Source organism: Cotesia glomerata, linkage group LG3 (assembly GCF_020080835.1).
Source record: "Cotesia glomerata isolate CgM1 linkage group LG3, MPM_Cglom_v2.3, whole genome shotgun sequence".
In the NCBI taxonomy this organism is placed as follows: domain Eukaryota; kingdom Metazoa; phylum Arthropoda; class Insecta; order Hymenoptera; family Braconidae; genus Cotesia; species Cotesia glomerata.
Genome location: NC_058160.1, coordinates 1575401 through 1598834, shown reverse-complemented (window position 1 = coordinate 1598834; position 23434 = coordinate 1575401). Strand labels below are relative to the sequence as shown.

Below are 23434 nucleotides of genomic sequence, written 5' to 3'. Positions count from 1 at the left end.
GAAAGTGGGCGGAGCGCGAATAAGCCCCGCCTATTAATCGTCCATGTGAGTTTAGGGACCTCCCAGTGATACTATTTGCCAGATTAAGGACTGATTGCCGGACCCCACCCTCTCGTATCACTAGATATAGATATAGGTATAATGAAGATAGAAACATCAGGGAACCCCACTACACTTCTATGGTATTATTTTGCCGCCAACTTCTCCTACTACAGTAAAAGGTGAGTGTCCAGGGCAGTCTGAGAAGCGCAGTCAACGACTGCACTACGTCTGTCGTCGTGTCCTTTCTATATTTTCGATTTACGACGGTAATTATTTTTCTTTCACTCAGACAATCAAAAAGCAAATAAAAATTTATTTAGTTCCACTTTTCTAATTAGATTAATTGCTATTAATTTATAATTAATTAATTCCTTCTTTGAAGTTCAAAATTAGTGTTGTGGAGGGTGTTGACTTGAGTGTTTTGATTAATGATCATTATCATTATTATTGACAAGGTGGAGTGATAATCAATTATTGATTGGTGATTATTCATACTGATTATAGTTATAATTATAATATTACTCATAAGATATTAAACAGTTTTTATTAATCGATGATTTTTCAGTGTCTCACTGGATTTTGTTAATTACCACGTGACTTTGCTTTATATAAGTTCAATTTTATTATTCAATTGAAAAAAACTATTAGTGGTTGTTTTCCGATTGAAGTTTTCAAGATTTGTGATTATACTTTCTTGTTGGTAAGTAATTAATAATAACATAATTATTTTTTTTTTCTAACTGAAGAAATCACTAAATTTTGATATTTGGCAAATGGCAGCCATTTTGCCGGCCTCCACCTTATGATACGGATTTGTATTGGGAAGAGTAGGGGGTAAGATTACAGATTCTGTCGAAAAACATTTTTTTTAAGGAGATCCAAGTACCCTAGTGTAAAGAATGTCTAAAAAATAATACGTAGAAATACTTTTGTTATCTTAAAATTAATTTTTAAATTAATTAATACAATTTTTGAGGAAATTTCCGATAAATTTACTCATTAAATAATTATTAACATTTTATTGACTACTAAAAAACATAGCTCTGAATTACCGGTATACACTTGACAACACCGCAAGAGTTCCCTAACCTTAAAATTTGTTTATGTTTACTGTCTAACTAAAATTACTAAGATCTTCTAGCATTTAAAAAACCGCCGTTACTTATGCGCCGAGTAACTGCGCAAGCGGTGTTGCCAAGTCAAATACTAGACTTTAAAGAACGCAAGTTCCGAGTGATTTTTCATAAAAAATATTAAATATCTCCGTAATACGTTCGGAAAGCTACTTTTTATTGTTTTAATCGAAAGCTTATTATTTTTTCAATCAAATTCAATGAAAATAAAATTTTTTTTTAAATCGTTAATTGCATTAAATTCTTAACCAAATACACGGCTGGTGGAATCTCCATTTACCTACCTGTAAAAATTACAATTTTCAAACCTAATTATTTGATTAAATATCCCGGAAATTTACTGTTTTTTAATTTTTTTAATTATTAGGCTACGTAGATTGAATTTACAAATTTTCAGGAAGTTTTAAATATTTGACTACTTCGCTAATGAAAATTAATTGTATTTGTTTCCTCTAAAAGAATTTAGTGTAATTTTTCTTCTTTTTTAGTGTTGACAGCCGTGATTACGATTTAATATGAATATAATAATATAAATGGATAATAAAACCGTGTAATAAAAATCTAGATAATTACCCTTTAAAATGGAATTTAAAAAAATTAAATATTTTTTTTAAGATCAAATTTTACTCTTCTTTTTTGTCACATAATTCGATTATATATTCGAAATTGATGCTTATTTCCAATAAATCCGATCTATTGATGTCTTTATTAAAAGAGCGCAATAATAATTTCATTCAATCCAAAATTTTTAGTTATTTTACTGACGGAGAGATGGCGCAAGGTAAATATTCCGGTTCGGTGGTACAGAAAGTCTCAATCCGCACATAACCTTATTTTCGACGATTTATTTGATACTTTTCGATAAAGAGAATAAATCTAGATATTTAATTTAATTATTTAATTATTTATTGAACTTAATTAAAGAAAAAAAATTTTTGATTAAGTAAAATTTACTCGAACCAAAAACAATTTCTTAATTACTTAATTTTTCACGACAACAAAACTCGTAAAATAATTTTCTTGGTTTCAAAATTTCCCTTTTGGATTCTTAATTTTTTAATCGTGAAATTTCAATAAATTTGAAAGAACGTGTAGTGATTTAAAATCAGGATTAATGCATCTTTTCTTATCAAACTTCTTATTTTTTCCTGAGTAAAAAAGTTGAAATAATTTAATTGATTTATTCGAAGTTTAAGACTTTTTTCTTCGAAGAAAAATAAGTAAGAGTTTATAAATAATTTTTTATTTTTATTTCTAAACTAAAAAAAGGATCTGAAAGCAAGTTCTTTGCGTACAAAAGAGTAGAAAAAAAAAATAAAGACTAATATTATTTCCCGAAGGTAGACATTGCGTAGGTTTAAGTAGACTATCTGCAAGCTATAAACCAATTGACGTCTACTCTTTAAGCGTGAAGAATAGCAAAACAATACAATGCTATCTCCGTGTTCAGAATTTTTTTAAGGCTCCTTACTTTACTTTTATTGAAATTTTTATTTACTGAAGATATGCAAACAATCCAAGATAGAAATTTTTTTGTCACAAAAAAACTCCTAAATAAAAATTAATATTTTTGTCTTCTAAAATTTTTCCAAAAATTTCGTATAATAAATTTTTATTTTTATAGTGAGATTTTGTAAAGTTTTCCGTTTTTTATCCAGGATATTTCTTATCGTCCGATGACATGCTGATTAGTTTTAAAATATCAATACATTTGACAAGTGAGCTTTTTGAATCATTATATTTACATGCGGGTGCAATGTCATTTTATTTAATTGCAAATAATTTTTTTTTACTCATAAAATTCTTGGATATAACAATAATAATAATAAAAAAAATGATAATCATTATTATTGTGATAATAGGTGTTAAGTATGTAAGGCTGAAATCAACTGAGGGCGGAAGTTTAACAATCTGACCAGATAGTTCTTATCATTATCTTTTATACGCTGATAGATGTGTGCTCAGTACTTTTATTTCTACTCAGACTATAATTAACCATATATTCAAATGTTTACTTTTACTGAATTATATTTGCCGATGAGTTTAAAAAATACTACAAATATTTGAGAAAGAAATAAAGTTAAATAGTCTTATAATTTTTGTTTCTTTAAAAAATTATTTGATTGAAGGGAAATATTTTTGATCGAAGAATAAAATTATTTTGAAGAAAATTTGTCGTCTTAATTCGAGAATATTAATTTAAAACAAGTTAATTGTGATAGTTTTGATAAGATTATGAGAAGAGATTATTTTTTTTAATATTTTTGAGGGTTGTAACTTTGTATATAATTTTATTTTAATAGTGAAAAATTAGAATTTAAGAAAAAAAAATTTTAAACTCAAATTTTAAAACTCTAGATTCGTGAAGAAATAATTTTTAAATTCTAAAATTTATAAAATTAATTTCAAAAGTTACACTGAAGACAAATACTAGTTGATTTAGGAGAATTGGACCATAAATAGAATTTTTTTGGTGTTAATTTGATGATTTTTAGACAATTGAGATGTTAATTGGGCACCATCTATAATTGGACTAAAAATAGAATTTTTTGACGTTAATCTGATGATTTTTGAACAATTGGGATCTTAATTTGGCACCAATTGGTAGCTCTAATTGTCAATTATTCGACAATTGGACTAAAAATAGAATTTTTTGACGTTCATCCGATGATTTTTCAATGATTGGGACGTTAATTAGCCAATTAATAAATCAATTTGACACCAATTGAAATATTTCTGATTCAAGATCAAAATTATTTCGAAAAAAAAATTAGTTATCTTGATTAAAGAATTTCTTAATTTTCCAAAGATAACAATCATTTAATTTCTCTTCAATTTTGGTTCAACAAAAAATTTTTTCATTCAAAAATCTAAAAAAAGTAAATATTTTTAACTTCCCGCTAAGAAAATCTCAGATTTTCAAAAATCGGGAAGTTATTGTTCTCACCCCGTTTTGCAAAAATCGAGTTTTCATCAGATCTCGACGTTTGAAGGTCACAGGAAGCTTCCCTGACTATCCCCGCGAGGTTGTCACGGTGTCTGTATGTGTGTGTGTGTGTGTGTGTGTGTGTGTGTGTGTGTGTGTGTGTGTGTCAAAGTATGTGAACCGCTTATAACTTTTGAACGGCGTGACCGATTTCATCGCGGTTGGTGCCATTCGAAAGGGCTTGACCAAACTTAGATTTTAAAAACTATTTAGACTGATTCAGATCAATAGATTTTGAGAAATCTTCAAAAAACTGAAAAAAAAATTTTTTTCAAATGTGGTTTTTTTTGAATAACTTTTAAACGGCTTGATGGTTCAATTCCAAAAACTAATCAGCTCTTAACCTTAAAAAACCAGGTCGATCGCCACCAGTCCGGTCAAAATCAGTTGATTCGTTCGAGAGATATCGTGAACGAAAGAAAACCGAAAAAAGTGTTTTTTCGGAATAACTCCGAAATTCCTAGCGTGATCAATTTAAAATTTGAGATTCTTTGTGAGGCTTGAAAAACTGCGTCGAATGCTGCCAACCGCGTGAAAATCGGTTTATTCATTCAAAAGTTATTGCGGTTTAAAAATTCAAAAAATAGTGTCTTATCAAATCTCTATCAGACTTTTGAGCTCGAAGAGCTCAAAAGCATAGGAAAGCAATCTCTTTGAGCTCGAAGAGCTCAAAATAACCCATAAATTGTATTTTTAAGCTCGAAGAGCTCAAAAACGTTATTGGTGCAATTTTAAGCGCCTAAGTATGGAATTAGCGGGAAGTTGCAGGGATGGCCTTCAGGGTCAACCGTTTTTCTAATTTTTTTTAAACCCATTTTCAAACATATTTAAGATCTATTTTTGATTTTTGAAATAAATTGGTAATATCTTAAAAATTATTGTATGAAAATAATAAATTGCTTCACCAAATTTACAAAATTCTTAAATTGCAAACTTGATTTTATTTTCTTGATTATATTTATAAATTAAATGAATTAATTCAAACTAAATATCTCAAAACAAAACTAAAATTTTCCAGACACTTTTGTTGGATCAAGTATAATTTTTTTCGATGTAATCATTTAAACTCCTTCATGAAATCAATTCTCAAAAAACTATCGAAAGAAGAAATAATCAAGAGACACATGATCCTCGGATGATTTAAAATGGATTGATGTCATCCGAAGCCTAGAAAAAAATCCACCCATACTTGTACCCCGAAGATATATAAATATATCTATAATATAAATGTGTAGAAGAATACAAAGACGAAAAAGACACCGGCGATTTGAAAGCCACCTTCGGAGTTTTAAGCCTAATTAGTTGTCGCCCGTCGTCACTTTAGTAAAGTGTATATGTATATTTAATACACATTAAAATCCTCACAATCACAAAGAACAAAATAAAAATGACTTTCAGTCGGCCGATCGTTTTCACAATGTACATTATAAAATCTCTTGGAGTCACCCGACGGTCAAAAATCCTTCCGCCCTCCGGACTCTGGACTCCGGATTTTTTCATCTCTTTCCAGCTCCAGCTCCAGCTTGTATTTTTTAACCAGCTCTTTTTTATAGACATATTTGTCATTTTTTTTATTTTATTTATTTCCCATCCGGTCGTTTGACAACGCGCTTCAAGACTTAATCTTTCTGTCCCATCTAACAAGGAGGAAATAATTAGTTAAATCAAGCGAATTCATTTTATTATTATTATTATCATTTGCCTATCCAATATTATATTAAATTCTATATCTGTACAATTTAAAAAAAATGTGTGTGTACCAGAGTACACAGGTAAGAAGTGAAACTTCTTTATGACATATCGATGTTCTAATTAGCAAATTGTCTAACTCCATTTTAGAGAGTCTTATATTTGTACCAAAAAAATAATTAGTTCAAAATTTATTATCACTTTAAAAAACCATTTAATATCATTAATATCTAATAAAGGTATAATATTTTGGTTTGAATCATTCAAATAATTTATAATTGGACTATTGCTACATCGTAATGTTAAAAAATCACCTTCGAAAAAAATAAGGAGTTAGAAAAATTGCTAATTAGACCGTCGATATCATTTTTTTACTATTTACAACTTAACAGAAATTGGCTAGATAAGGCTTAAGAAAAAAAATTTTTTCTGTATTAAATTAAAGCTATTTTATTATTATAGCCATGCATACAAATAATATGAGTAATTTATTTTATGATTGCTCTTATTATAACTATTGTATTTCATCAATTATCATCGCATTGCAATTACCATTGTTGTCATTATTTAGACTATGCCATTATTTAATCTAAAAATTAGTTAATCAGTTTACAAAAATTATATAACGAACTTTAATATTGATATTTCATGTGATAACTTAGTAAAAATAATTCAAAGCAGATATTTAATAACTTACTCAATTACACAAGTTATAAATAAATAATTGGAATTATATATTTAAAGTAATACAATTAAATGATGACAGTGAATCTTGTAGACATGCAATGATTTTATAGAATTCAAAATGAATAAATAAATTATTAGAAACGAATAATCAAAAAAGATGTACATATACATATTTTTATTTTCTAATTGTGTTTTGTTTTATTTTTAAATTATTATATAATTTTTTTTTTTAATTGTTTTTAGAATTAATAATGTTTACTAGATTTATTCTTTACGTCGCTATACTAAACTTTGATAAAAAAAAAACAACATGACGCGTAACCGAAAATCGTGACGATTTTTTTTTACATCGCTATAAAATTTCTCTCATACGTCGATAAAGAAGTTTCACTTAAAAAAGCAATTGGTTACTTTAGATAAAATATTAAAAAATATTGACCAAAAAAAATGATTACTTTTTCCACAAAAATTTTATTTAAATAAAATATAATTAATTACTAGTATTTTTTTAAGGACCAAAATTTAAATAAAAAAGTATCGGTGTAAAATCGACGGACCGAAAGTTTGTTCAATATTGACTATATTTATATATTTATAATATAACACAGTAAGAGGACAGAGAAGAGAGCGACTAAATTGGTTAGAGGAGAAAAAAAATAAATTAATGGAGGGTCGCGTGTCCGACGGGAAATAGCGGAATGATGACGCGCATTCATTTCTACCGGGCCCAATCCTTCCTTGATGACACGAACATGTCCCACATGTTTATATACCGTAATATATACATATATACCTATATACATATGAGGACACCTCAAAATACTTGATGAAGATTCGAAAATTTCTGACTATTTTATCCATTCATTCATGTCCCCTATTTATTTGTTTTTAACACTCTCGTTTTTTCACTCCTCGAAAGCCTTTTTGTTGTTGCCGCTGGAAACGCCTACATGCCTGAGGATTGATTCGCTAGATATGCCCATCGATTGAGTTGCTCATGTCTTATTGATAATAATCTTTCACCATTGTATATAATATATAATAAAATTAAATTATTTTATTGAAATCTTGTGTTTTTGAGATAGACATTTATCATCTTTTGAATCACGTTACATTGTACAGTTTTAGTTCTGAAGTCGCCGCTAGGTGGCTTACTATTTAAAGGCCTCTTGCATGTAGAATTTTCAGTATAATTGATAATAAAATAACTTGTAAAGTATTAATAAAATCCTCGAAGTGAATTTCTTTCTGGAGAAAATCAATTGAATACTATCTAATCCACAAAATTTTTAGTGAAGCATAATTAAATTATATCGTCTACAATTATTAATAGCAGTAGTAATTATTATGTTTCAGATTGGTTAATTTTTTTAGTGACATTAATTTTTTATTCATTGTAAATTTTTAATGCGACGTTTTATCAAAAATTTTTGCCATTTTGCTAATTTTGTAAAATTAATACTATCATGTTAATTGGTGATAATTTGCAATAAATAAACTTTAAACAAAAAAAATGATGATTAACAATGTAAGTTCACTGAAAAGTACTAAAACAACTTTGAAAAAATATTGGGACTAGACCAAATTACACGGAGAGAATTCAATTATATCATCTACAAATTTTCTTGTGTTAATCATCTAAGATAGTGGCAAAATTTTCCAGTGTTGAAATAATTAGTTTTCTAATTTTGTCATTAGAATTAATAATTATTTAACAGAAGTTTCTACAATAAAGTATCATAATATTTTTAATTTGAATTGTAGCAGTTATTATTGAGGATGGTAACGATTACTATCGAGGATAATGATTTTTTATATTAAATTTTAATTAGCTTAGATGATAACTATTATACTTTGTGATAATAACTGTTATCATCTCTCAATTATTCGTAATAAATATCTTTTTGTAAATTATAAAGTTAATAGTAAAATTGACAATTGTAAATTTTAATTTCAATTAGTGAATTCTGATAAACAATATTAATATTAGATAATAACGTTTATAATATTGACGATGATTATAAATATTTTTGAAAATTAATTTTCACAGCTGTTATTAATATAAACAATTGTAAATTTAATTATACAGTTGGTAGATACTTTAATTGAAATTGTTTATTTAATAACCAAGTAGTAATTACTATCAAGTTAAATTAAAAAAAGTACAATAACTAGATTATAATTTTTACTATTTAATATCCGTATAAAATCGATTACAAAAAAAAATTTTTAAATTAAGAAGTTTTTTTTGGTTCAATTATATTTTACTTGATTCAAGAATTTTTCTCTTGATTCAATTTTTTTTTTTTTTTTCAGTGTACCATTAATTACTTAAGTTAAATTAAAAAAAGTACAATAACTAAATTATAATTTTTACTATTTAATTTTCTCCGTATAAAATCGATTACAAAAAAAAATTTCTCAATATTTTGTACTGCATTTTTATTAGTTGAAAACATTTATACAAAATGTATCGATATGTTTGTATCAAAGTTAACATTAACGAGAAAAATAAGGGTTGTTATTTGTCTGCAGTCTATAAGCAGGATAATAACATAGATCAAACTCTATAAGCCGAGCTACAAGCTACGGATATCAGAGCACATTAACGTGGGCGCATCTCGCGGCTTCCAGACCTAACCCACGGGGGCCTCGAGGTGTTGATATAATTTATGAGACTTAACTGGAGATTGAGAAAATTATTCAGATAAACTAAAATAAAAATAAAAGTTAAATAAATATCACAAGTCGCTGTTAAACCAGTACTAAAAAAATTCAAAATTTATTTTTGAAAAATTCTAATGAGTTTTTTCAATAAATTTTTTATCTCGGTATTATTAATGGGCAAAACAAGATCTACAGGTTATAATTATCATAATCTGGCGAGTTATCTAAGAAAAAAAAAAAAAAAAAACATTTACACAAAATAAAACTCCTGATCGGGAGAATCGATGCGACGATTACGTGCTTTTATATTTATAAAAATGAGTATAAACATTTAATATAATATTTACTTAACTTGTTTTTATTTTATTTGCCGTCTTCACTCGACACAACCGCATTTGCTGGTTTTATTTTTATTTTCATTTAAAGGAATCACGAGTAAACGATCGTGCAAATGGTACCAGCGCGTTATAACTGTCAACGTAAGTCCGGTCATGCAGTTTAGTTTAGTTACATTAACTTTAACTCGTAGTGAGGAAATAAATTTTTTGATAATAAAATGAAATTAAGTAACAAATAAACGGTAAAAAAATCTTTTTTACAAATAAAAATTTCAATTTAAATTATTACTGTTATTTTCTTGATCAGATACTACACTGGACTCATGACTTCTAATGTCTAGATCCATACAATTATCGTAAAAGACACGATCGCTTTATTATTATGTAGAGACCCATTTGAGGAAAAGATCATTACACTCTATTTCTATTTTATTTAATGCATTTATTTTATGTTTGATGCATTTTTTTCACTTACTACTTCTATAAAAGTATTAAAAAAAAAAAAAATTGGAAAGCGGTTGACTCTAATGCGTAAATAATGACACATACTTGCATGGAAGACTTTGTTTTTATTAAAAAAAATTATAGTCTATATGACTGATGAACTGCGGAAAATTTTGAATTGGTCAAAAAGAACTCTTCACATTTACTCTTGAAAAAAACCTTGAAAACGATTGACCTTGCAGACCATTACCTGGAACTTTTCGCTATTTTTGAGCGCAACGAGCTCGAAAATTTAGACCTAGTTGATTTCAGAGCGCAAAATTCAGAGATTTGTTTCAGAAAATATTTTGGAATTTTTACACTGTTATATCGTTTGAACGCGTCGTTTGATTTTGATTTTCTGACGGCTTTCGACGCTGTTTTCTATGCATAATAAGTACATATAAGGTTTTGAGTCGATTGGTAGAAGAATTTGAAAGTTATCTCAAAAAAGCTTTAGAAACATTTTTTTTGGTTTTTACTTTTCAAATATCTTTAAAACGGCTCGACCGATTAACTTCAAAAATCAAATTTTATTATTGAAGTAGAAATTAGGCTTCTCGCTACCTGACAATTTTTCTCCAAATTTTTTTGTAACCTTACAGAGTCACTTTCAAGGAAAAATAGTAGAAACTCTCGAAAATTAGGTACTTTTTCACGATAAGGCTGCTTGGGACCTTCAAGCTTGTTTATCTTAAAACTGGGCCAAATTTTGGAGGAACAATAATGAATTTTTGAAATAAAAATCAAAAGAGGAGTTGAAAATAATTTTACAAATTTTGAATTAATCTCAGTTTTTTAATTCTTGTAAAATTGCAATAAAAATTCTTGCTTCACAAAAATAAGACCCAAATAATTGTTATTATAAATCGTTTTCTTAGTTAAGAAAATTATTCTTAAAATTCAGTCAAAATTAATAACCTACTATTTTTGAGAATAATTAATTTTCTTCAGTATAATATTGAATATTAAATAATCGCTGTTAAGTACTCGGGAAAAAATTTCATCCAGACTAATAAATTTATCTTATGTTTATTCTGTTTATATTAATTCATTCATTCATTAGATAAAATTCATAGAGTAGAGTGTAAGACGATAAAAATAAATAATGAATTATAATTAGATAATTGAGTTGAAGGTAACAAATTTAAACAATACTTATATTAATTTTATTAATTAGTATCTAAATAACGATTCAATATATCGGTTTTACTGAGCACATAAAATCCATAAACTCATGAGAGTTAATTATTCGTAAACAGAAACCAGGAGTGTATAATAAAAGTTTTAGAGATATTGATCGGAATATTTAATTAACTCGTGGATTCCCATTATATAGCTGGATATTATACTCACCTTTTCTGCCAAATCTTTCTTGGATGCAGCTGGTATATAGTACGCCTATCTTCTTATTTTTCTTTATTTAGAGTTATATGATTATAATTGATATCAGAGCCATAATAATTATGATAATGAATATAAAAATAATTTTTTTTTTTAATTAATTTTTTCAAGATTTCTTTTATTAAACTTATTATCTAAATTTACTAAAAAATAATTAAAATTAAAGAACAACACTAGAGAAAATTGATACAAGTATTTTATTTTTTCGTTTTTTAATAAATTTTAACGTAAAAATATAGAAATAATAAATTATTAACATGACTGCATTTAATTTAATGAAATTAATCACTTAAATGTTACTTTTTAGAAAAATTGCTGGATAAAAAATAAAATATTATTATTATAGAAGAATTTTATCAAAAAATTTTGCTTGTAAAAATAAAAAAAAAAAATATTGATACATTTTTCTAAAATATTAATATTTATTTGTTATATCAAACTGAAAAAAAAAAGGTAACACAGTAAATAATTTTGGATTAGTGTAAAAAATTATTAACAAATAAATTTTTTAAAATAAAAAAAATTATTTTTAAATATTGTGGCCTTATCAGAAAATTTTTTCATAGAAAATATAAAAAAAATTCTAAACAATTGCCGAAAAATAAAAAATATTAAGATTTAATGAAAAATCTAACAGAATAATAATCGAGAAGAAAATTGAGATCATCCGGCGCGAAGTAGCCTCTATACACAAGCGAGTTGGTTAATAAATAAAATAAAATGGAACAAAAATATTAGACGGAGGCAAATGAGAGGGTACTCAATTAAAAATAATTATAACCCACAGGAATAAGGTGTTTGCATTGGCCTAGTGTCTAGGCAGTTAATGCAGTTGACAGTGGTTAATTAATTGCCGTGTCCCGCCGATATAACGGGTTTAGAGCTGTCACTGCAACTTACAACTTATAAAATTATATACATATTATACCATACAAATACAAGTACATCTACATTATACTCTGTAAATATGTACAACTCATATGTAATGCTCAGACAAACAGTTAATATATATATTTAAAGATTAAAGTGTGTGTTTTATGCATGTGTAGGTAATGATAACTGCTTAGATTCGATGTCAAGCTCCCAGGACATGATTTTATCAGATTTTATTGTAAATTTACAGTTGCTGATCTTGTGATCCTGATGGTGTTTGTTGGTTTTAAACCGACGATTATCGGGGATCGAGTATTTTAGCACTCAATATTTGCAAAGCTGGATATTAAGTTCGCGTTTGCCGACATTTTATCGTTTAGGGGCGTTTTCAAATGTATAATAATAGTCATTAAATAGTTAATAAAATAAAATATTTATCAATTTACATTAATTACTGGCTACTGGTTAATATTGATAAATAGTATAATTACCCGGTTTACGGTTTTACGGCGCTCGGATACATAAGTGAAGTAATAAGTGCAGAAGGGTGTTGTTCAGAATCAGCAGGGGTATTTTAATGTATGCAGGATAATGCTAACTGATAAGTATCTTAGAAATTGTAGACAAAAAAAATATTTTTTATTATTATTATTATTGATTAAAGTAATTTTAATTCATGTGTATATTTGTACATATACACACTGATAGAAGGATTTATTTGTATCAAAAAATATTTGTTAATAGTTAACAAATCATTTATTAGAGACCACTTTTTAGTATTAAACAAATATTTTTTAGTATTTAAAATGATTTTTTTGTATTTAATAAATTTGATATTCATTTATTAAATATTAATAAATCTTTTTAAATACTAAGAAATATTTGTTAAGGACTAAAAAGTGGTCCCTAATAAATGATTTGTTAAATATTAATAAATATTTTTAACTATAAACAAATCCTTCTATCAGTGTACTGATAGAAGGATTTAGTATGGGGTACTAAGATGATTTAGTAACAAAATTTTTATTCATTTATTGGGGAGAAACAAATATTTTGTACCCATCAATAATATTTGTTACAGTTTAATAAATGATTTCTTTATATGAACAAAGCCTTATTACATGGAAATAAATATTTAGTTCCACCAAATAATATTTAAGAACAGGTACTAAATATTTCTTTGGCAAGTATTGTCGGTAGATGGCTATACTTTAATTCCAATATTTATGTAATACTCAACCTATCAACTAATTTAGATTATTTTATTCAGCTCGATTTTGAGAGATTTATTAAACCTTTAAAAACACACATACTCCCAATAATTGTCTTCTATTTATGTCTTTTCTCAGTGGAGTTTAGTTTACATTTTTTAATTTGTCTATTATTGATATATTAAAAAATTGTTTAATTTTAAATTTTATAAATGTCTCAAACGAAAACATATAATTTAATGAGATTCTTTTCTTTATAATACCTTATATTTTTACTTAAAATTATTTATTTTAATTATTAAAGTGAAACTTCTTTATTGACGTATGAGAGAAATTTTATAGCAATGTAAAAAAAAATCGTCACGATTTTCGGTTACGCGCCATGTTGTTTTTTATCAAAGTTTAGTAAGGTAAAGCTAACAGATGATCATGTACCAGTATATGATCACTCCATGTATTTGTATACCTATATTTATGAATATAGATATACAAATACATGGAGTGATCATATACTGGTACATGATCATCTATTGGGCTTTTACCTTATAGCGGCGTAAAGAATAAATCTAGTAAACATTAATAATTCTAAAAACAATTAAAAAAAAAAAATTAAATAATAATTTAAAAATAAAACAAAACAAAATTAGAAAATAAAAATATGTATAAGTACATCTTTTTTGATTATTCGTTTCTAATGATTTATTTATTGATATTGAATTCTATAAAATCATTGCATGTCTACAAGATTCACTGTCATCATATAATTGTATTACTTTGAATATATAATTCCAATTATTTACTTATAACTTGTGTAATTGAGTAAGTTATTAAATATCTGCTTTGAATTATTTTTACTAAGTTATCACATGAAATATCAATATTAAAGTTCGTTATATAATTTTTGTAAACTGATTAACTAATTTTTAGATTAAATAATGGCATAGTCTAAATAATGACAACAATGGTAATTACAATGCGATGATAATTGATGAAATACAATAGTTATAATAAGATCAATGATAAAATAAATTACTCATATTATTTGTATGCATGGCTATAATAATAAAATAGCTTTAATTTAATACGGAAAAAATTTTTTTTCTTAAGCCTTATCTAGCCAATTTCTGTTAAGTTGTAAATAGTAAAAAAATGATATCGACGGTCTAATTAGCAATTTTTCTAACTCCTTATTTTTTTCGAAGGTGATTTTTTAACATTACGATGTAGCAATAGTCCAATTATAAATTATTTGAATGATTCAATCCAAAATATTATACCTTTATTAGATATTAATGATATTAAATGGTTTTTTAAAGTGATAATAAATTTTGAACTAATTATTTTTTTGGTACAAATATAAGACTCTCTAAAATGGAGTTAGACAATTTGCTAATTAGAACATCGATATGTCATAAAGAAGTTTCACTTCTTACCTGTGTACTCTGGTACACACACATTTTTTTTAAATTGTACAGATATAGAATTTAATATAATATTGGATAGGCAAATGATAATAATAATAATAAAATGAATTCGCTTGATTTAACTAATTATTTCCTCCTACTTACCAACAATGGTAATTACATTGCGATGATAATTGATGAAATACAATAATTATAATAAGATCAATGATAAAATAAATTACTCATATTATTTGTATGCATGGCTATAATACTAAAGTAGCTTTAATTTAATACGGAAAAAAATTTTTTTCTTAAGCCATATCTACTAAATTTCTGTAAAGTTGTAAATAGTAGAAAAATGATGTCATAAAGAAGTTTCACTTCTTATCTGTGTATTCTGATACACACATATATTTTTTATACTCACTGTTCTCAAAAATTATTTTCAATATTTTAGAGTTGAATTGTATTAAAAAATTTTTTTTTATTTTTATGGGTAAAAATTTTGTACAATTTAATCTAAATAGGTAGAAGAATATAAAATATTTTACGGAATACTAGATATTCATATTAACCCGTGAGAATATTTGCAATTAATTAACTCATTTAGTTTCTATTAAATTTATTAATAATAACAATGATTAATTGGATAATTACTATGATTTATATTAATATTTAAAAATAATAAATTATGTTATTAATTTCCGGTACTAGATAAATACATTATATATGCTGGATGTTATATATCAGAATTTTATATAGAGTAAAGAGATTAAAAGAAGATCTGTAAGTGTATTGATAAGATCTCACGTGGGAATATTGATTGAAGTGAGATAAATAAGAAAGTATTAAATTCCTGAGATACTAGTGAGTCAAGAGTATTTAATTCGTAATTTGTAATCCACCTTCATGCGCGTATCGTGGATATAATGTATATACATAGAACTTGCTGATAGTATAGTATAATAAGATGAGGATAGAAGGATAGCAAGATTCTGAACGAGTTTGTATTATAGACTTAATCATCAGTTTGTAAGTTTGTAATTACTTTGAAAAATTTATTACTTTGTATGATGACCTATTTTTCTTACTTTTTATTATTATTATTATTATTATTATTATTATTATTATTATTATTATTATTATTATTATTATTATTATTATTATTATTATTATTATTATTATTATTTAATTGAATGAATTACCTTAAAATGTTATTCATGTTAAAAAAAAGTCGAGTAAATAAAATGCAAAAAAAAAATAAAAGTATTTAGCAGCTGATGCCCGCGAATCCGTCATGAAAATTCCAGGTGGTTGCAGAGCGTACGCATTTAAGTATTCGAGCTATTCAACATAACAGTGGCTAGTCCATTGGCATTGGCAATATACATATGAGTAAAGGTTCAGTTTATTTTAATCAGAATAAGTTTGCCTCTGGTGTCTCATACAGTATACATATTTGGCTTATGGCTACCGAGGATTAACCGTCCTTTACACTTATAAACTTTTATTTATTCTTAACTTAAGGACGAGTAGAGGCAGACACACACGCGATCTACTATTATATACTGACCGCGTATCTTGAAGCTAAGAGCTTTAATATTACAACACAGGAGCTAACCATTTATTTGAGACGTGAGTTATTACGAGCTACTAATTGCGTTCGATATAATTTTTTACTTTACTATTATATCTATTTATTATTATTATTATTATTATTATTATTATTATTATTATTTATATTATTAAGAGAATAAGCAAAATTTTGTGGCCAGTATATTTATATAATAAAATGGGTTTTTATGGTTAAATTTTGTATCGTTGGAAAAGTCTTGACTTGAATTTGTGCCTTTTCAAGGTTTCATATCATTCTCACCAATAGTCAATTTATGATGATAAGTATTGAGGCTGCATTCGAAAATGTTTTATCTCTAGATACGTAATTAAGAAATGACCTTGTATTTTGGGAACTATTGACATTTTTAAAGATATAAGCTCATCTCGATGTTACACTCATCAAGACCTTTCATTTGAGTACCCACATCAATTTTTCATATATTTATATATATTATACATATGTATATATGAAAAATATATCAAAAATACATGTGGGTACTCAAATAAAAGCTCTTGATGAATGTAACATCAGGATGAGCTTATATCTTTAAAAACGTCAATAGTTAAGAAAGTACAGTGCAATTTAACATAATTAAGAAATGACCTTGTATCTTGTCAACTATTAACATTTTTAAAGATATAAGCTCACCCCGATATTAGACTCATCGAGACCTTTCATTTGAGTACCCACATCAATTTTTCATATATTTCATATATTTATATAAATTATATATATGTATATATGAAAAATATATCAAAATGCATGTGGGTACTCAAATGAAAGCTCTTGATGAGTGTAACATCGGGATGAGCTTATATTTTTAAAATATATATCATATATATGTATATATGAAAAATATATCAAAAATGCATGTGGGTACTCAAATGAAAGCTCTTGATGGGTGTAACATCGGAGTGAGCTTATATTTTTAAAAACGTCAATAGTTAAAAAAGTACAATGCAATTTAACAAAATTCATTTTTTGATAAAACAAAATTTTATTTATTTATAGTTCACAGGTTACGGCAGTCACATTAGTGACTGCAAGTTTGCTAGTTATTATTATTATTATTATTATTATTAATTGTTAATTATTAATTATTGAAAAATTATAAGAACAAAAAATTATAAAAATTTCCATTATTGGAATTATTATAATTATTATTATCATTACTTTCAATATTCGTGATCGTTAATAAATAGTCAGTAACCTTTTTAACTTAATAGTAAAAATATAAACTAAAATATATATTAAAAGGTATTTTAGTTCGCACGAGGTCAAATATGCATAAATGTCAAATCGTATATGAACGTGAAGTAAGTACTGACTGAGGAGTAAGGTATATTACAAGGCATTCACCTTTCCCTTATAATTTTATATGACACTTTATTATGATTATGAAAATAAATTTCATTTAAAATCGTCTTATATTCATTTATAAAAATGTGAAAAAATTAATTAAAGTATTAGCATATAGATGACTGAATAACCGATACTGATCGATTGTAAATTCATTTTCTTTTGCAATATTATTTTTCAAAAATATGATGTTGCGCTTAGATCATCAATTATACTTAGATAGTTATAAATGTCTTATGTCTTTATATTCATCATATTTAATTCATTGATTATGTGTTGCAATTACCACTTATTAAATCCATTTCTAGTAATTTTAGTTATAAATTTTCATAATATTGATTATAGTCACTAATAAGAAAAAAATTTTTTTTCTCGCTAATTTTGAATATTATTAAACTTTGTTATTATACCACAATCGGTTCACATTTATAGCATTTATAACCACAAGCTGATAGGAATTACGATACGATAAAATACAAATCAGCGTCCTCGGGCTTCTTGCATTCCTGAGTTATCGCTGGTATAAGCCTGGATGCGCATTTGCGTACTAAAATACACGATACACGCACATTTAATACTCAAATAATCGATGCATCACTGGTACCAACATTTATTTATCTTAATAATAACAATTATTTACAGTGAAAATTTTCACAAATTAACAACTCATAGCACGCAATTACTAATTTAATTGCTACCCTATCCTATTAAACGAGAATTCCCCCATGGTTTGCAGTTTATAGTGTTACAAGTAACATTAAAAATAATAATAAATGCTACTGGGTAATTTATTATTTACTTATTAAGTTATTTATCCTTTCATCATATTTATTCAGCTATTTTATCTGATGTCAGTGAAAAATAACGTTCATTCAGAAAATTCACTCTTATAAATATTGTATCTTACTTTAACAACTCTATAAGTGTATTAATGTATGTGTGAATACCTACTTTGGAAAAAGTTTATACAATTATAATTTAATTAGTGTAAAAAACATCAGAAAATGTCAGTTAAATGTTAATCTCTACGATGGCACACAGTTAAAATTTTGCGTCAAATAAATTTCTGTTAAAAAATTTTGTGTTAAATATTTAACAAAAAATTTTTGTTGCAGTGTCAAAAAATTTTTTACTGTGTAATATTAACAAATTTTTAAAGTATAAAGTAGATAATAAATTCGAACCGGTAGATTTTGAAAAATCTCAAAAAAACTACAAAAAAATTTTTTTAAACTATTAAGGTAAAAGGCCCAATTATTGACGTGGGTCTAAATATTGACACCCTAAATTATTTTTAAATATATTAAATTATCTGTAATAAGAATAACGATAAAATAAATTTTTATTAAATTCTAATTAATTAAAAAATTGAAAAAAATCACATTCAGTTCAAAATATTAAATATTAATTATTAAAAAAAAATAAAGTTAGCACCAGTTCATCAAATCAGCTTACGAGCGTCTATTTTCTTAAAAACTTTGGTTAGAAAAGCATTTTTTTTAACTGCCGAGTTTAAATTAATTTTTTCATGTAATTATATGATCTATTTTTTTTTAATTAACAATATATGAAATATTTATAAAATTAAATAATCGAAATTAATTGTATGCTTTATGGTATTTAAATAATGGGAGTCAATAACTAGTTCATAATTTTTATGGTGAATCCCATATTGACAGCCAGTCGACAGCGCTATGACGCCTTTTTTTTTTAAGTATAAAATACGTTATATACGCGATTATATTCAAGGCTTTTAACTGTCAAATAACTCGGCGTGTTTTAGTGTTAAATAAGTTTTTAAATAAATTGTTATATTTTTCATAATAATTATTCATTCATAGAAATTATTATTAATTAACTTTAATAATATTGATTACTTTATATCAAGTTTTTGATAAATAACAATATAACCAAATGATTCGACGCATGTGCAGTAGGGGCGTCAATAATTGGGGTTACGGTACGTCAATAATTAGATCAATCAGTTTTTTAACCCGTCAATAATTGGTGTATCCAGATCATATATTTAATTATTCAAAATTAATTAGTAAATATCACTGATTATCATTTTAAAAAAAGAAATTGATTAGTTAAAACATTACTGAAGACATTACCACAAACAAAATTCATCGATATTTATATTTGATTGCTTAAAAAAATTGAAATCATAACTTTGTCTCTTATAGCGTCAATAATTGGGGCTTTTACCCTAATACTATTTTGAACTGTTAACTATTAATAATAAAAAATGAAGGTGTGAATTCCTACCTGAGAAGAGGTACTAGCCCTACTAAGTGATGTGAAGCAAATTATGTGCTCGTCAATTGCTCGTCATTTGACGTCAATTGACCAACTAAAAAAAATGACCGCCGGTCATTTTTCGAATTAAATGGCGATTTAATTTAAAAGCTAAATTAAAAAAATTTTTAAACTTGACCAAAAAATGACCGAAAAATTTTTGACGGTCATTTTCCATCTAAGTAGTTGAGCAAGCCACACGGAGAAAAAAATTTTGCTATAGGAACTCTACACTGATAGAAGGATTTCTTAGTATTTAAAAAGATTTCTTTGTATTTAAGAAATCATTTCTTAGTATTTAAAAAATATTTCTTAAATACAAAGAAATATTTCTTAAATATTAAGAAATATAACTACTAAGAAATATTTCTTAAATACAAAGAAATATTTTTTAAATACTAAGAAATATTTTTTAAATACTAAGAAATATTTTTTAAATGTTAAGAAATGATGTTTAAGAAATGATTTCTTAAATACAAAGAAATCTTCTTAAATGCTAAGAAATCCTTCTATCAGTGTATAGTAGTTAGTTAGTTGTAAAAAGTTCCAGTAGGTTAACGTATTCTTATAGTAACAATACCGTTTGGCTCCTGCAACTCTACATCGTTGAGCTCTGAGAGCTAAACGTTATTTACCTCTCACAACTCTACAGGATCGTTTTGAGACTATATTAAATTTTTGGAAGTCTGCTTAATAATTTTTTTTTACGATTTAGCATTGATAATTTAATAAATACATGCGGCAGAATGAATTTATATTGCCAACAATAATTGTATATGACAAATAAGAATAGTATTATAATAGAAATAAAATAATAATAGAATTTATATTACAAATAAAAATTATTTGTAAAATAAAAATATGGTCGTCACAAAATTATCTTATTTTCTTAATTATATCAATAAATATTGGACATAAAATCATTACCGTATATACACGAGAAAAGATAAATAAACGAAAACAAATTTTATTTTGTGTTAAATTGGGTCTTTTTAATGTATTCCGATAACTTATCACATCACAATATATTCAACTAATAAATTAAATTAATAGTCACTGCAAATGAACCTTGAAAAATCATAAATACGAAACTGTTCTCACGAAATTCAATTTGACAAAAAAAAACCTATTTCCTTAAATAAATAAATTGGGAACTTAATTGTCCTCATATATTTTTAATAATCTAGATTAGTAACAAAATAATTATGTTTGGCATTTTAGAAGGTTATGAAATATGTAAGCGCACTCTACTACTGCGCAACGTAGAGCGCTCTCAACTATACCGTTTGGCTCTGAGAACAATCCCGTAGAGCTCTGAGAGCTCAACAACATTGAGTTATCAGAGCTAATATTTAAATAAATATAATTTAAAGCTACTTGCAAAATGGCTATTTTTTAAACAATTGATTTTCCGCGATTTTTTTTTTTAAACAATGATCTACATATTTTTCTGAGTATTTTAAAAAAAAAAAATTGTAATTTACTCCATTTGCATTGGAAGTCGTAAACAAACGGCCTAATATTTCCCTGCCGACTGGACTATAAATAACATTTTGTTACTGTAATTCTACAACGAACAGTACACTGTGTATAGTTGTGGTAACTCTACAGTTACGTTACCAGAACGAAATTTTTTTTTCCGTGCAGATTTGTTTACCGGCAAAATTTTTAGATAAATTTTGTGTTTGTATTAATAGATATAGTGATTGTTATTAATAAATAATCTGTAGAATCAATTTTAGCAAACAAATTTCACCGGATCTCAAGTCCAAAAAATTGACCAAAAAATGACCGAAAAATTTTTGACGGTCATTTTCCATCTAAGTAGTTGAGCAAACCAAATTTGTTTATTATCGTCAGAATTTTTAGACAAATTTCATTTTAATATTTAAAATATGAGGGTTGCATATGAAATAGATTGGTTTGATTTTTTTTTTAGTGGAATTTTAGTAAAAAGAAAAAATGCTCATGAATTTTTGTGACTGACCAAAAAAATATGACGTCAATTGACGAGCATTTGCTCGTGATTTGACTAAAGTTGAAAATGACCGTCATTTCGCATCACTAGGTACTAGCAATAACTGCTAGAAAAATAATAGCAATAATGATCATCGCAACTAATAACTTTCCACTTGGATACGATGCGTTAAGTACACGGAAATAAAATTGAAGGAGTTTTTACTAATTTACTATTGTAATTTTTACTAAATAAAAGAGTAACGGTGGACTATACTTCTTATTTAGTAATTTTTACGATCTACTATTGTAAATTTTATCCAACAAATAAGACAAGCAAGAGTCTTAAAAAGTCGAATACTATAGAGCAAATTATACAATATGTGTTTGTGAACTTTACCATTCAACTATTGTAAAATTCACAGTTGGTTTTTTTAAAAGAAATATTAGGGAGGGAGAGAGATAGAAGGTTGAACTAATTGGTACCTGTACAGTAATCGAAAAAAGAAACCGACATTTTCGTGCTATCTGGGAATCGAACCCAGAACTCTGTGTTGGCAGCCAGAGACTCTCCCTCTACGCTACCTGAGGTAAACTAAGACACATATCCTTTAACATTTACATAAACTCGGAGTCTAGCGCTGTGCACGGCCATCACTCACACTAATTGAGAAACATTCCAATTCAACTATTGTAAAATTTGCTATAGTTCTATTGGAAAGATACAGAGAGCAGCACTGGAAATTTTCATCTCTTACTTTTTACAATAGTAATATCGTATTTTTTCATGAATAAATAGTATTTTTTCTTCTAAAATATTTGAAAATTAATAGTAATCAAAGTATAGTCCAGCTTTACAATAGTTGTATCGTAAATTTTCCCAGAAATTTTTTCCCGTGTATAATTGACAATTATCGATTGACTGGATCGCTTCAATCAATCTAAGCTTATATATAACACTTTTACGTCATAGACGCCAAAAAATAAAATAATTAGTGTGGCCAACACTTGTGTAACGTTTATTTAAGTATTATTAATAAATTTTTATGGATGAATGATGGGTATGTTATTTTATTAAAAATTAAATATTTAATTTTATTTAAAGTTTGATATTGTCATAAAAATTTTTAGATTTTAATACAAATTCTAACATTTTTTTTGAAGAAAAAAATGAAGCGTGGAATGTAAATTAAAAAAAAAGTCATCGCAAAACTAATTGTCAATAATTAATGAATGAAAAAAATAATAAATGTATATGGCTAAGACTATTAATGATAATTAGTCTGG

General features: G+C 26.1%; 1 protein-coding gene and 1 long non-coding RNA gene across 4 annotated transcripts in view; one reads left to right on the top strand and one right to left on the bottom strand.

Annotated features, from left to right (window-relative positions):
• Positions 1 to 245: 245 nt before the first annotated feature.
• The window catches only part of LOC123261171 (GATA-binding factor A-like), a 69175-nt gene continuing 45986 nt past the window's right edge, over positions 246 to 23434 (top strand). For 2 of the 3 annotated variants that reach the window (XM_044722687.1, XM_044722685.1), the window contains exon 1: positions 246 to 742. The gene's annotated coding sequence lies outside the window, so the exon portion shown is untranslated. The remainder of the gene's footprint in view (positions 743 to 23434) is intronic. The other variant, XM_044722686.1, reaches the window with a different exon arrangement.
• LOC123261172 lies at positions 12550 to 22345 on the bottom strand. Its single transcript, XR_006508627.1, has 3 exons — positions 22257 to 22345; positions 20834 to 20835; positions 12550 to 12560 (listed from the first exon to the last, which is right to left on the bottom strand). It is a non-coding gene; the product is annotated as an uncharacterized LOC123261172 (long non-coding RNA).